Source organism: Azolla caroliniana, unplaced genomic scaffold, assembly GCF_043228905.1.
Source record: "Azolla caroliniana isolate FFs.n. ecotype wild unplaced genomic scaffold, voAzoCaro1.0.p SCAF_1, whole genome shotgun sequence".
Classification (NCBI taxonomy): domain Eukaryota; kingdom Viridiplantae; phylum Streptophyta; class Polypodiopsida; order Salviniales; family Salviniaceae; genus Azolla; species Azolla caroliniana.
The window spans coordinates 3,458,325-3,469,152 of NW_028230436.1; the positions used below are offsets into that span (position 1 = coordinate 3,458,325).

Consider the following 10,828-nt stretch of genomic DNA (forward strand, 5'->3'; position numbering starts at 1 on the left):
CATCAACAGGGGAGGAGGAACCCACAACAGAAGAGAACAATAAGGGAATCTAGTATGTATATGTGTATGTATGTATGTATTCATATGTATGTATGTATGTATGTATGTATGTATGTGTATGTATGTATGTATGCACACACTCATATTCTTCCATTATAGAATGGCCGATTGGGCTCTCGGCCTCTCCGCAGTGGCGACACCTTGAACTCGAGTTAACATGCAATCCTCATGTAGAAATGGCCTCTGTCCTCCTCGGACATCGGCTTTGGGTGCCAACGCATCAGCCACTAACACACATAGGATTTCGATGTGTCCACATGGGTCCTAGGACACCAACCAATGCACACCCATCGGATGTCACCAGAAGGAAGTGCATGTGGACAGTGGCCCTAGCTCAAAGTGTTCATGTCACCCTAACCATGTCATCAACATCCCCAACACGCCTAATCGGCTCACGACCATCTTGATGCATGGATTGCCCACATGGTGACACTCCCTATCAAGAATACATTGAACCCCTCACTAGTATGGAATTGTTTGACTTATAGATCATTCACTTTCATATGTTTGGGGAGCTCAAATAAACTTCCGGGTCATCAATTTGCATAATTGTTCTCATTTTCTTTGAAGTGTTAGAGTTGTAGGCTTGCAAGTGTGTTAAAACTACATTAAGCTCAAGATTTATTGATGTTCAAATTCTCTACGAGACTCCACTCTAGTTCTAATTTGGTAATTTGATACGGCCACTATTTTCACACAAATTTATGGTTGTCACAATTCACTAGAATGCTAGTAAGAAAAATATAGCAAAAACCATGATTAATAATTGCGTTTCTCTCTTGCCCTCTTCTCTTCGTTATTTCTAGTGACACATTCTTTGCTAAGAGCCAGAAAGATCCATTAACAAATGATATATACCTTTATCATATTGTTTTACTACCATAGAGCTAATTTGCAATCAAGGATTTTATTCTACCATGAAATTAATGTATGAAGATCTAGAGAAGGGAGGATGTTTCTTATTAAGATTTGTATGACAACGTATTATGCCTTTTGTTGAGTGATAAAGGCATGTAAATGTTCAAACTCCTTTCCCCCCCCATATGTTGGCATTATTGGGTGATGTACTAATATCATGATGGATGAAGGAATCTTGCGTTTTCAATCAAATGAAGAATACTCATAACCCTATAATCGTAGATAGATATCATACCAATAATACATTATGTAACAATGGTACGTTGATTCCGAATTCAAATCAATGCATGTATTGGTCCCAAAGGGTTATGCTTTTGTCTCTATAAATATATACTACCATGTTCATATATTTTGGAAGAAACGAAACGGTGTAGATCATGATCGAACATGGACCCCATGGTATAAAGCTTTTGAGAAATGGTAAAGTTTGCTTATGATTTATGTACAGAGAGATGTTGCATCTTGTCAGAACGGAAAATTTCAAACTTTCGAAGAATATGAAAAGACTAATGACCATTCATGCTTGGTTACTACACTTTTCGTTGAAACCCTTGGCAAAGTTAATGTGCATAGAATATAGGTTTGTATCAATAGAAAGTATCATGATAACATATGTTACTGTTGTATGAAATAAGAGCTTGATAATGACAGATTATTATATGCTAGCATCTAGATGTATTGTGTGAGGGATTGTATCAACAAAAGTTGTTTAGGCAAAACAATAATGTTTCAAATGTGTGGATCACTCGTTAGTTGGTGCACTACACATTCTAATTTTATTTACAAACATGTCATGAATGCATATAGATCACTCCACCTTCCAAGAATAATTGAATAATGACAAAACTAACAAATGGAAACAACATTGAAAAATATTAATACCAAATTAATTTTGTGGAAAAGTAAGATAGTTGGTTGGTATAGAAAGGTTTGAAGTTGGCCAGTTCCATAAATGCCATAAGCCTTTCCCCAAATGAAACCTCACCATAAAAATGGGTGACATAACAAATAAACTAGAGAGAGAGAGAGAGAGAGAGAGAGAGAGAGAGAGAGAGAATGACTAGGGTTAGGCACTTGTTTCTTTTGCACCATTCCATTAGAGGATAGTCCACATAGGTTCATTAAATCTCCTATAGCATGTACCATTTGAAAGTATTTATCGGCGTTTGGCAAGTTTTAACCAGTTGTTATTTGAGTCCTCAACAATGGGTTTTTTCTCAGTATATTCAAAATGGTTCAATTGATGAGATGGAGATATTGTTCCAATTTTTACGTTATTGGGAACTACAACACAATTGGAATATGCATAATATGTTTCATGTTTGATAATAAACATGGGGTGAAAGCCTATATGAAGAAGTTGAAAAGGTATTCTTATGTGGAATTTTCTGGATGTTAGAGCATGTGGGGATCATTTCCTCAAACGCTTATTCAGGTTTTCTAATGGCATTATAGGATGTTCCTCTTCCTACTTTGGATAGCTAGTTAGAGGAGACTAAGAAGTGTCATAACTTTGGATTTTACATACAATTAATATAATTATATGCGCTTACCAGAGAGAGAGAGAGAACGTACCACTAAAATAATATTTTTAATAACGATGAATGATATTGTGAGGATATGATGAAAAAGAAAACAAAGGAAGAGAATAAAAGAAAAGAGACAAAATTGTATACCAGAGAGAGCGAGAGAACGTACCACTAAGATAATCTTTTTAATAACGATGAATGATATGATGAAAAAGAAAACAAAGGAAGAGAATAAAAGAAAAGAGACAAATTTGTATACTTTTTTGGAATTAGCAAGGAGAATTCACATATCTTCCATATGAAGAGCACATAGAACCTTAAATCAGAATACATTATCTATGATGGAGGTAAACATGTTGGTAATGGAATCTTGTTAAAATTAATCTTGGGGGTAAGCTACATATGTGATGTATCCCATTATGTGAGTTATGTTCACCTTGGATATTACAATTTGTGGAACAATTGGATAATGGGAAATGGTTTCTTGTTTGATGGTCTCCATATACAATGGGTATGTAGTTTGAAGGAAATTTGGTTTGATAATTTTCACAAATACAAAGCTTTGGCGCCATCTTCTTCTTGGAGGAGGTTGTTTTTATGTCACATAATGTTGAACATTTTAAGAGGGGTTACTTTGTCATTAGATCCTTGTTATTGTTGTTGAGACAACAAGGTTTTCTCGTATTGTCATGTTCACACTTTAATTGTATAAAAGACAAGGGGGAGAGAGATTTTTAAAGTCCACAAGAGAGTAATTGTGATCTATTAGGAGATTAAAAATGTTGTATTGGAAAGATATGTTTAAAAAGAGATGTGGTTGACAGTTAGCATTTGGCGTAATAATAACTCATGAGTATTACAAAGATTTTACTAAATAATTAGAACATTGTTTTAAAATTTCTTCGGCCACTATCACACATCAATAATATCACAGAATGCAAAGGGTTTGGTTTATGTTCTCTCCCTCATCTTCACACTTATCATGTTTTCTTCCTATGCAATGTGTGCATAATATCAATACCTTGGTAAATGTGGTTTTTCCATTTGGAGAAGCAAGAGTACTCTTTATTGAAATTTTCTTTATATAAGAGAAACTAAGCAGTCATGTCAATCGGTGGTGTTATCATGCTTAAACATTATACATAGGCATGCCACTAGTGATGCCATTTACTAAGCTATCTTTGTTAGCATTGATTCCATTTCAAATAATTGCAACCACATTCACAAAGCACAAACTTTACCAATACCCTATCATGTACATACATGTAGTTGAATATGATAACTTCAAAAGCATATATTAGTCCATACGCAATAGTTTTGACATATATGAAAAGTTAATGTTTTCACATTGTACTTTTTTATGCATAACCTTGAAAACATTGAATTTACATCACAAAGAAAAAAATGTAACTCCTTGATAGAGCCTTTGTCAAGTCACCCCTGGTTTATGTATCCATTTAGGAAATCCAATGAGAATGCACTATATAACTTTAGTGACTTTGTCATAGATAATGATTTGGGAAGACTTCAAAAGTATGATGCATAAGCAAACTCTTAACATACTATTCTCATTTCTTTAAAGTTGAATGTTCTATGGAAAAGGCGGGGCCAAGAAAATTCATGCCAAGACCGTGGTATGGTGGTAGTAGTTGGCCTCAACTATTTGCTAACCTTGTATGCACTATGGAAGCTAGCATGTTCACAACTTTTTTGTTGTTCGTAAACCTTAACTGAAGGGACACATCCTTTGGAACTAGGTCAACATGATATGCATGCTCTTTCCTAACCACACCATATTAAACGCACCCTCTCTAACATTCTTATTCATCATGGATGCATTAGCATGACTGTTGTAGGAATTCATTCCCAACTTTCACACCTCTTCTGGATCCAATAGTTACACACAAATATACATAGGTACATATTTCCGTCCACATACATACATACACACACCACCATACATAAACACATACAAATACCAATCTATCTATCTACCTACCTACATAAGCACATACATATATGCATACACACATACATATACTCATCACACACATCCGCACACATACATACATGTCCAGAAAGGATTGTGTTTGATCATTGTTTGATGACACATCCCCCCCCTTTTTGTTTGATCCTTCAAAGTGTAATGTCGCTCAGTGAATAAAAGCGCCAATTTATGCGTTTGTATGTGAACCGTGTCTACTTATAGATGTTTAAGTTATTGTGATTCAATGCTATGATATGTTGATGCATTTATGTGTATAAGTGCATATATATGTTTCACATAAATGTGTTTCTATAGGTGTAAGTTGTAACTATATGAGTTAATGTACGTGTGCATGTGAATATATACACATACCATAGATACATACATACACACATACAAATACAAATACACATACATACATACACACACACACACACACACACACACCACATACGTAGTTCCTCCAATAATGCAACAACCAAATATTATTTAACCGGGGATTAAGGCAAGCAAAATCTATCTATTATATGCTAAAAATAGTCTAAACATGTTAAAATGAAAATTTGGAAATCTTTATTAATAATAATAAAAATCCAACAATTCAATTATAAAGAGAAGTTACATGTCCACATGTGATGGATAATCCACATGGCTCTTCCCAAAACAAGTGGGGTCTCTCACGAGCATTTCTAATCAATTATTGCACAGCCATCCCTGCTCTGATATGATCGCTTTTGCCATTTTCTTGAATGTAAAAGAAAGTAGTCACAATTATTGATGATCGTTCTTTACTCCATCTTGTCCAGACAAGGTTCAAAATCCTGTTCATTTCAAATGGAAATGTTTTACACGCATGTAATATGGCCAGCTGCATTTAGCACTTCTTGATTACGCTTATAAATATATACACAAATGCACATGGTGTTTCAGGCATTGATTATATATATCATACACACATCATTAGATGTATATTATCAATGCTTGAAATACCATGTGTTCCATCTAAAATCTAATCACAGCAATGATAAAAAAAGAAGACTTTATTGCTAGAACTGTCGTTCCATTCCACTCACTACTTGATTATTACAATACAGGAGAATCCATGAGTTAACAGAAGCCATCTTCTCCCCGAAGAAGCTCGTTTAAATTCACAAGTCCGTCTCTAAACGATGGTCATTAATCTGTCCAAGTGGACCGATATCACAGTGCTGATAATCTGCAGAAAATGAAAACTTCACAATTACATTTTATATGCTCACAAGCACAACTAAATATTGACGTCAGCGCTATAGACTCCCTTAATAATAATATAGATAACAGGGTAGGCCTAGTTTACTAATTAACTGCAGAAAAATAAAATAAAATCCAAATTGAATGAAGAGATATAACTTACCGGCAGTAAAGTGATGAGAATATAGAATTCCTGAGAAAAGGTTGGGAACACCATAACCAACGCGACGAGGTAGATAGTACTCATATACATATAATCACTGTACTTCATCGATCAAACAACCCTGGAAAAAGAACACGTGGACAGCAATTACTATGCAGTCAAAAGACCTCATTTTGTTACAAATTATACAGTGCAGATGTATTAATAAGCACTATGCAATACACATCAGCCAGACCAGATTACGAGTGTCCACATGACTATAATATGTATGGTTAACGCATGGGTAGTGGTTGATAACAAACATGCTACGACATGAATAATTCAGTTCTGAACACTGATTAAAGAAAAAGGTAAGGTTCGCTGTCCATTTCGGCCTGTCAATGTTGATGATAATGCCAATCCTAATTGGAATAGTGCGTGTCATATTGGAGGTTAAACAAAACGGTAATCAGCTGCGAAAGGCACAGATGATCACATACCACGGCTGATTCTAGAAACGAAATAGCTACATCACAGACCACAGCTGGATCTAGAAGCCATTACATAACTACAAAACTCATATAATTTTGAATGGAACACGGTGCTATTTACACATCATGAGGAAGCACAGAAGACCAAAATTTTGCATGGTATTCAATATTAACGTCTAGCTGATGTTCTTGTTTAACCCTAGAAACTGGAGAAAATAAAGATCTTGCACAGATGCCATGGCTTCACGTTTTCTCCATATATAATATATACACATACAGCTTCTTATTGCTGATTCCGAGCCATCAAGTGTTCTAATTTATCAACAAATTGCGTTGGAAGCTTTAGGGTGCAGGAATTCATGCGCAAGATTGGCAGTCATAAACAGTAGCCAGCTGATCTTCCAGCTAATAGAACTACGAAACTACTCATGAGAGACATGAAATGTTTGCTCGGATTGGAACAGATGATAAGGAATAGTGCATAGTGAGGACTCATTATACTGTTTTGCAGTATAAATAAGCGTGAACAATATTTCATCTCCGGTGGGAGCAGGTGGCATGATCAATAGATGAATTTGATGGTGAAGATGACACGACATGTTTGGGCAAAGGCATATTCCGATGCAAACGGCACCGGAAGGATCCAGGATGATTTGTAGGGGAGCACAAACAAACCTTGGACGACAACAATTCATGATGATGATGATGAGATGATCCAGCCACATGATGGTGATGATATGATGGCATACTGCACTTGTTATCCCGAGCGGCTATACAATAGAAAGTTGGTTCTGCAGCAAAGGTGATTCGTCTACCAGGAAGCTTTGGCTTCTTCGTAGTCACCATAGCCGATTTCTTTGGTAGCTCGATATTGTCAGGCTTTGAAGTAATAGACAAAACCAATGACGCCCTCATGATGGTGGATTAAATTTGAATCTACACAGATAAACAGGGAGCATAATAAGATTCTGATCACAAGGAATAAAAGCACTTTTTAAGGAACTTTGCGAAGAACAATACGTATGGACACAAAACGAACAATCAGCGGCAAATCTTACAGAATTGGAAAAATCGAAATACTTCAGAACCCAGGGAAAGCAAACGGCAACCTAGACAAATATATTCTTGGAACGAAACGGGGAATTGGACCGCGAACATGAACATGCATACGCACAAACGGTAGAAGGAAATTTTGAAGAAAAAATCATAAGAAAGTAAAAATAGCTTACATAGAGCTTCAAACGAAGGTCTCAGGACTAAAATAATAAACAAGATGGAAAACACAGCATAACGCGACAGGGTAAAAGGACGAAACATCATGTACAGTTAGAGATGTAATTCTGTAGCGAATCATAATTTAAAGCAAAATTCTACAATAAAATTAAAGAAGCGGAATTTGACGAAATCAAACACGAGGCCATGGTGAAATCAAAGACAAACATTATACCGTAAATCCAATACAACATACATACTATTAGAAAACTGAAAGACGATAAGTTTCCGAAAATCAGAGGTCAAATTGGACAGGAATAATGGTAAACATCAAGTAACGCAAAACGGAGTTACAATAAGAGAGAGAAGATTAATTACCTACGGAGGGAAAGGGAGCTTGATCTGCAACAGGAGAAGAATGAAGAAGCGAACGAAGGAAAGAGTTGGGAGGGATGTGGTTTAGGGAGAGGTAGGGGTAGAGTTAGTATTTGGGGGGGAGCAGGCTATGGCGAAGTGAGGTGTGAGAGGCAAAGCGAACTGCTCAATGGTAGAGGCAGTCTTTTATAGGGTGAGGAGGGAAGGGGCCGATGAAAACCGCTGTTGTGGCGGAAGGGTGGTTTGGTGGTTTCAAGAAAGTCGGGGCAGGAACGGATGAGCGGTTTTAGGGCGTGGCCACGTCAGGACAAAAAAAAAACAAATAATTGAATTATTAAGTTTTATTTTGTTTTCTATTTAAATATTTCTTTATTTCTTTATTTCTTTTGCTAGCTGGCTTCTCTTCTTTTTCGGAGTCTTTGGATAATGTGTCACACACACAGATAATAAGAAATTGTCATTTTTTTTTTTCAATAACTCGTTTTCACACTTGTCCGGACGGTGGTCCCCAGAGCAACCTCACTTCCCCCTTTTGTTTCTTTCTGTTTCTTGTCCCCGTCCCTTGGTCCTTCCTTTCTTCATCTTCTTCTTTTTTTTTTACTTCCTTTTCGTGCTCCTCACACAAACCTTCTCTTCCTTTTTCTAACTTGTTTTTTTTTTTTTTTTGGTATGTCTGGACAGGGCACACATGGTCATGTGTACGAGGCAAAGGGTTCATTGGCTCACTTGTCTCTCCCTCACGATATAGAAGATTCAAGAATCTAGAATCCATCACGATGCCCGAGCGAGCCGACTCGCCTTGTAAGTAAAGGCCCTTTCCCTCCCCCTTGTACAATGTCACAAGTTGCATACCACAACGAAAAACAAAAAAAAAGAGATGTTCACCGACTTCTCATGGTGTTTTTTTTTTGTTGGGGGGTAGGGGAGGTTGGGTCTTTAGATTGAGCGTGTGTGCCCTCCAAAGTCCATGTACACAAATGTCAATGTAATGTGTCATTCTCCCATTACACACATCGATACATGTATGTAGAGTTCGCTCCCACTACACATCTTGTCTGGCCCACACCCAACCAAACCAAACCAAACACGCACGCTCTCTCTTTCTCTTGATGAGGCGTGCCTTACGGCTTTGGGATTGGTCAATATGTTATTTTATTTTATTTTCTTACCTTCTACGTTGAGTGCTTGTTAATTTTTCATTTCTGGAACAAGTTGTAAGATGTTATATCATTTTGGTCTCATCTACCTCTTCATAAACTATAATATGGTTCTTCTTCTTCTTCAACGTTTATTTTATATTTCTGTTTAGAACTTCTAATTTGGAATTTAATAATACGTTTTCTTGAATCTATTATCCAAACAACCAACCAAAAAGAACCTTATTTCTTTCTGGTAGGCCTATCCGAATCAAAAAATACTTCACCACTAGTGTTTTCAAGGTGGCAATGCGCACATATGTGTGTTCAAACTCCACTATAGATAAAAGTGGACATGGTGATATGTATGGGGACCCATCGTGGAACTTTTTGTTTTGTCTCATTGCGTCTCATAGACGGTTCAATTTGTTTTATGAACCTAGTTGTTATGCATATCTATACGTAGTTTGACTGTGACTCTAGAACCTTGTTGCATTCGGTTGACTCTGACTACATATCCCCTTTCATTTGTTGTGTTAATTTGATTAGAAGCCCCCTTCCTCCATGAACATGAATCGTTGTTAGCTTGGGTGATTGACATAGAATTCTAGAGAAGGTAAAGGAAGTGAATGTCCATGTGTTCAACCATGGTTTCCAAGGCAAAATGTGGGAAATTGCTCATTTCAATCTTTGAATCACATGGCCTAATGATATTATTGCCTTATTCACACTATATTGGAGTATATTTGTGCAATGCAAAAGTTTTTATTATTTAAACTTGGCCTTCAAATGTAGGGAACATGTGTTGTTTTTTTAAACATCATGCATCTTGTTCTCTTTTATCTTCTTTGGGATGAGTGTCAGACTATAAAAAAAAAAAAAAAATGGCTCAAATTTACCTTTGTTTACATGGTTGGACATTGGGACCACTTGGGGGACAAGCTCTAACGTTCTTTGTACAAATATCACACTTGCATCGTTTCCTCTCAAAGCCCATCCATACAACGATATTGGCCACAAATATTGATTTCACCACTTTTTACTTATTGTTTAGATCCTATGTATTAGAGGGCTGCAAGTTTCCACGTTCATACGTTCAACATGGTTACAATTTGTTTTTCATGAAATTGGAGCAAGGTTGTTGGTTCATGGAAATTATTTTGTAATTTCTTTCTGATAAATCTATTGTTTTGTCCATGTATGATGTACCTCCATAATTCATTACAAAATGATCACACACAGGAACATGTATAAATGATTTGGTTTGGTAGCATGATCCTATTCTATCTTTATTGAGAGGGTTCACCTCATTGTCGAATCAACAATGAAAAAGCCTAGAGATCTCTAATTTTATATGTGATGGATTCTTTAATATCAAAGATTGCATCTACTCTATATATCTCAAAAAGTTGATGTCGGCATCAAGGGTATCATGAAAAAGGATTTGTAACCTAGCATGAATATTATTGATTGATAAACCACCAATGTGGTTAAAACAAAGCAATCAAACATTGATTAAAGTTGTATTATTTGAATAATAAAGGGTGCCCCTACACTAATTTTAGTGGAACAACATTCGGTTGGCATACTTTAACATGTATAAGTTAGAACATGCAGCATGACCATACCCATGTAATTGAACATCGTAACCAAATCCTTGTAATGAATGTAGCTCTTACCCTATAGCTTGATATCGCAATGTAAAACACAAATTTTATCTTAGGGTTATATAGAACCAAGGATACAAT

General features: G+C 36.2%; 1 long non-coding RNA gene across 3 annotated transcripts; it reads right to left on the reverse strand.

Moving 5' to 3' along the window:
- Positions 1 to 5,044: 5,044 nt before the first annotated feature.
- LOC147868380 (uncharacterized) lies at positions 5,045 to 8,106 on the reverse strand. 3 transcript variants are annotated; one of them, XR_015529680.1, is made up of 5 exons: positions 7,948 to 8,106; positions 7,033 to 7,293; positions 5,888 to 6,008; positions 5,568 to 5,710; positions 5,045 to 5,315 (listed from the first exon to the last, which is right to left on the reverse strand). It is a non-coding gene; the product is annotated as an uncharacterized LOC147868380 (long non-coding RNA). The 3 variants fall into 3 exon arrangements; XR_015529679.1 differs by lacking the exon at positions 7,948 to 8,106 and having other exon boundaries at positions 5,568 to 5,675; positions 7,033 to 7,335; XR_015529678.1 differs by lacking the exon at positions 7,948 to 8,106 and having other exon boundaries at positions 7,033 to 7,334.
- Between the last annotated feature and the right edge of the window lie 2,722 nt (positions 8,107 to 10,828).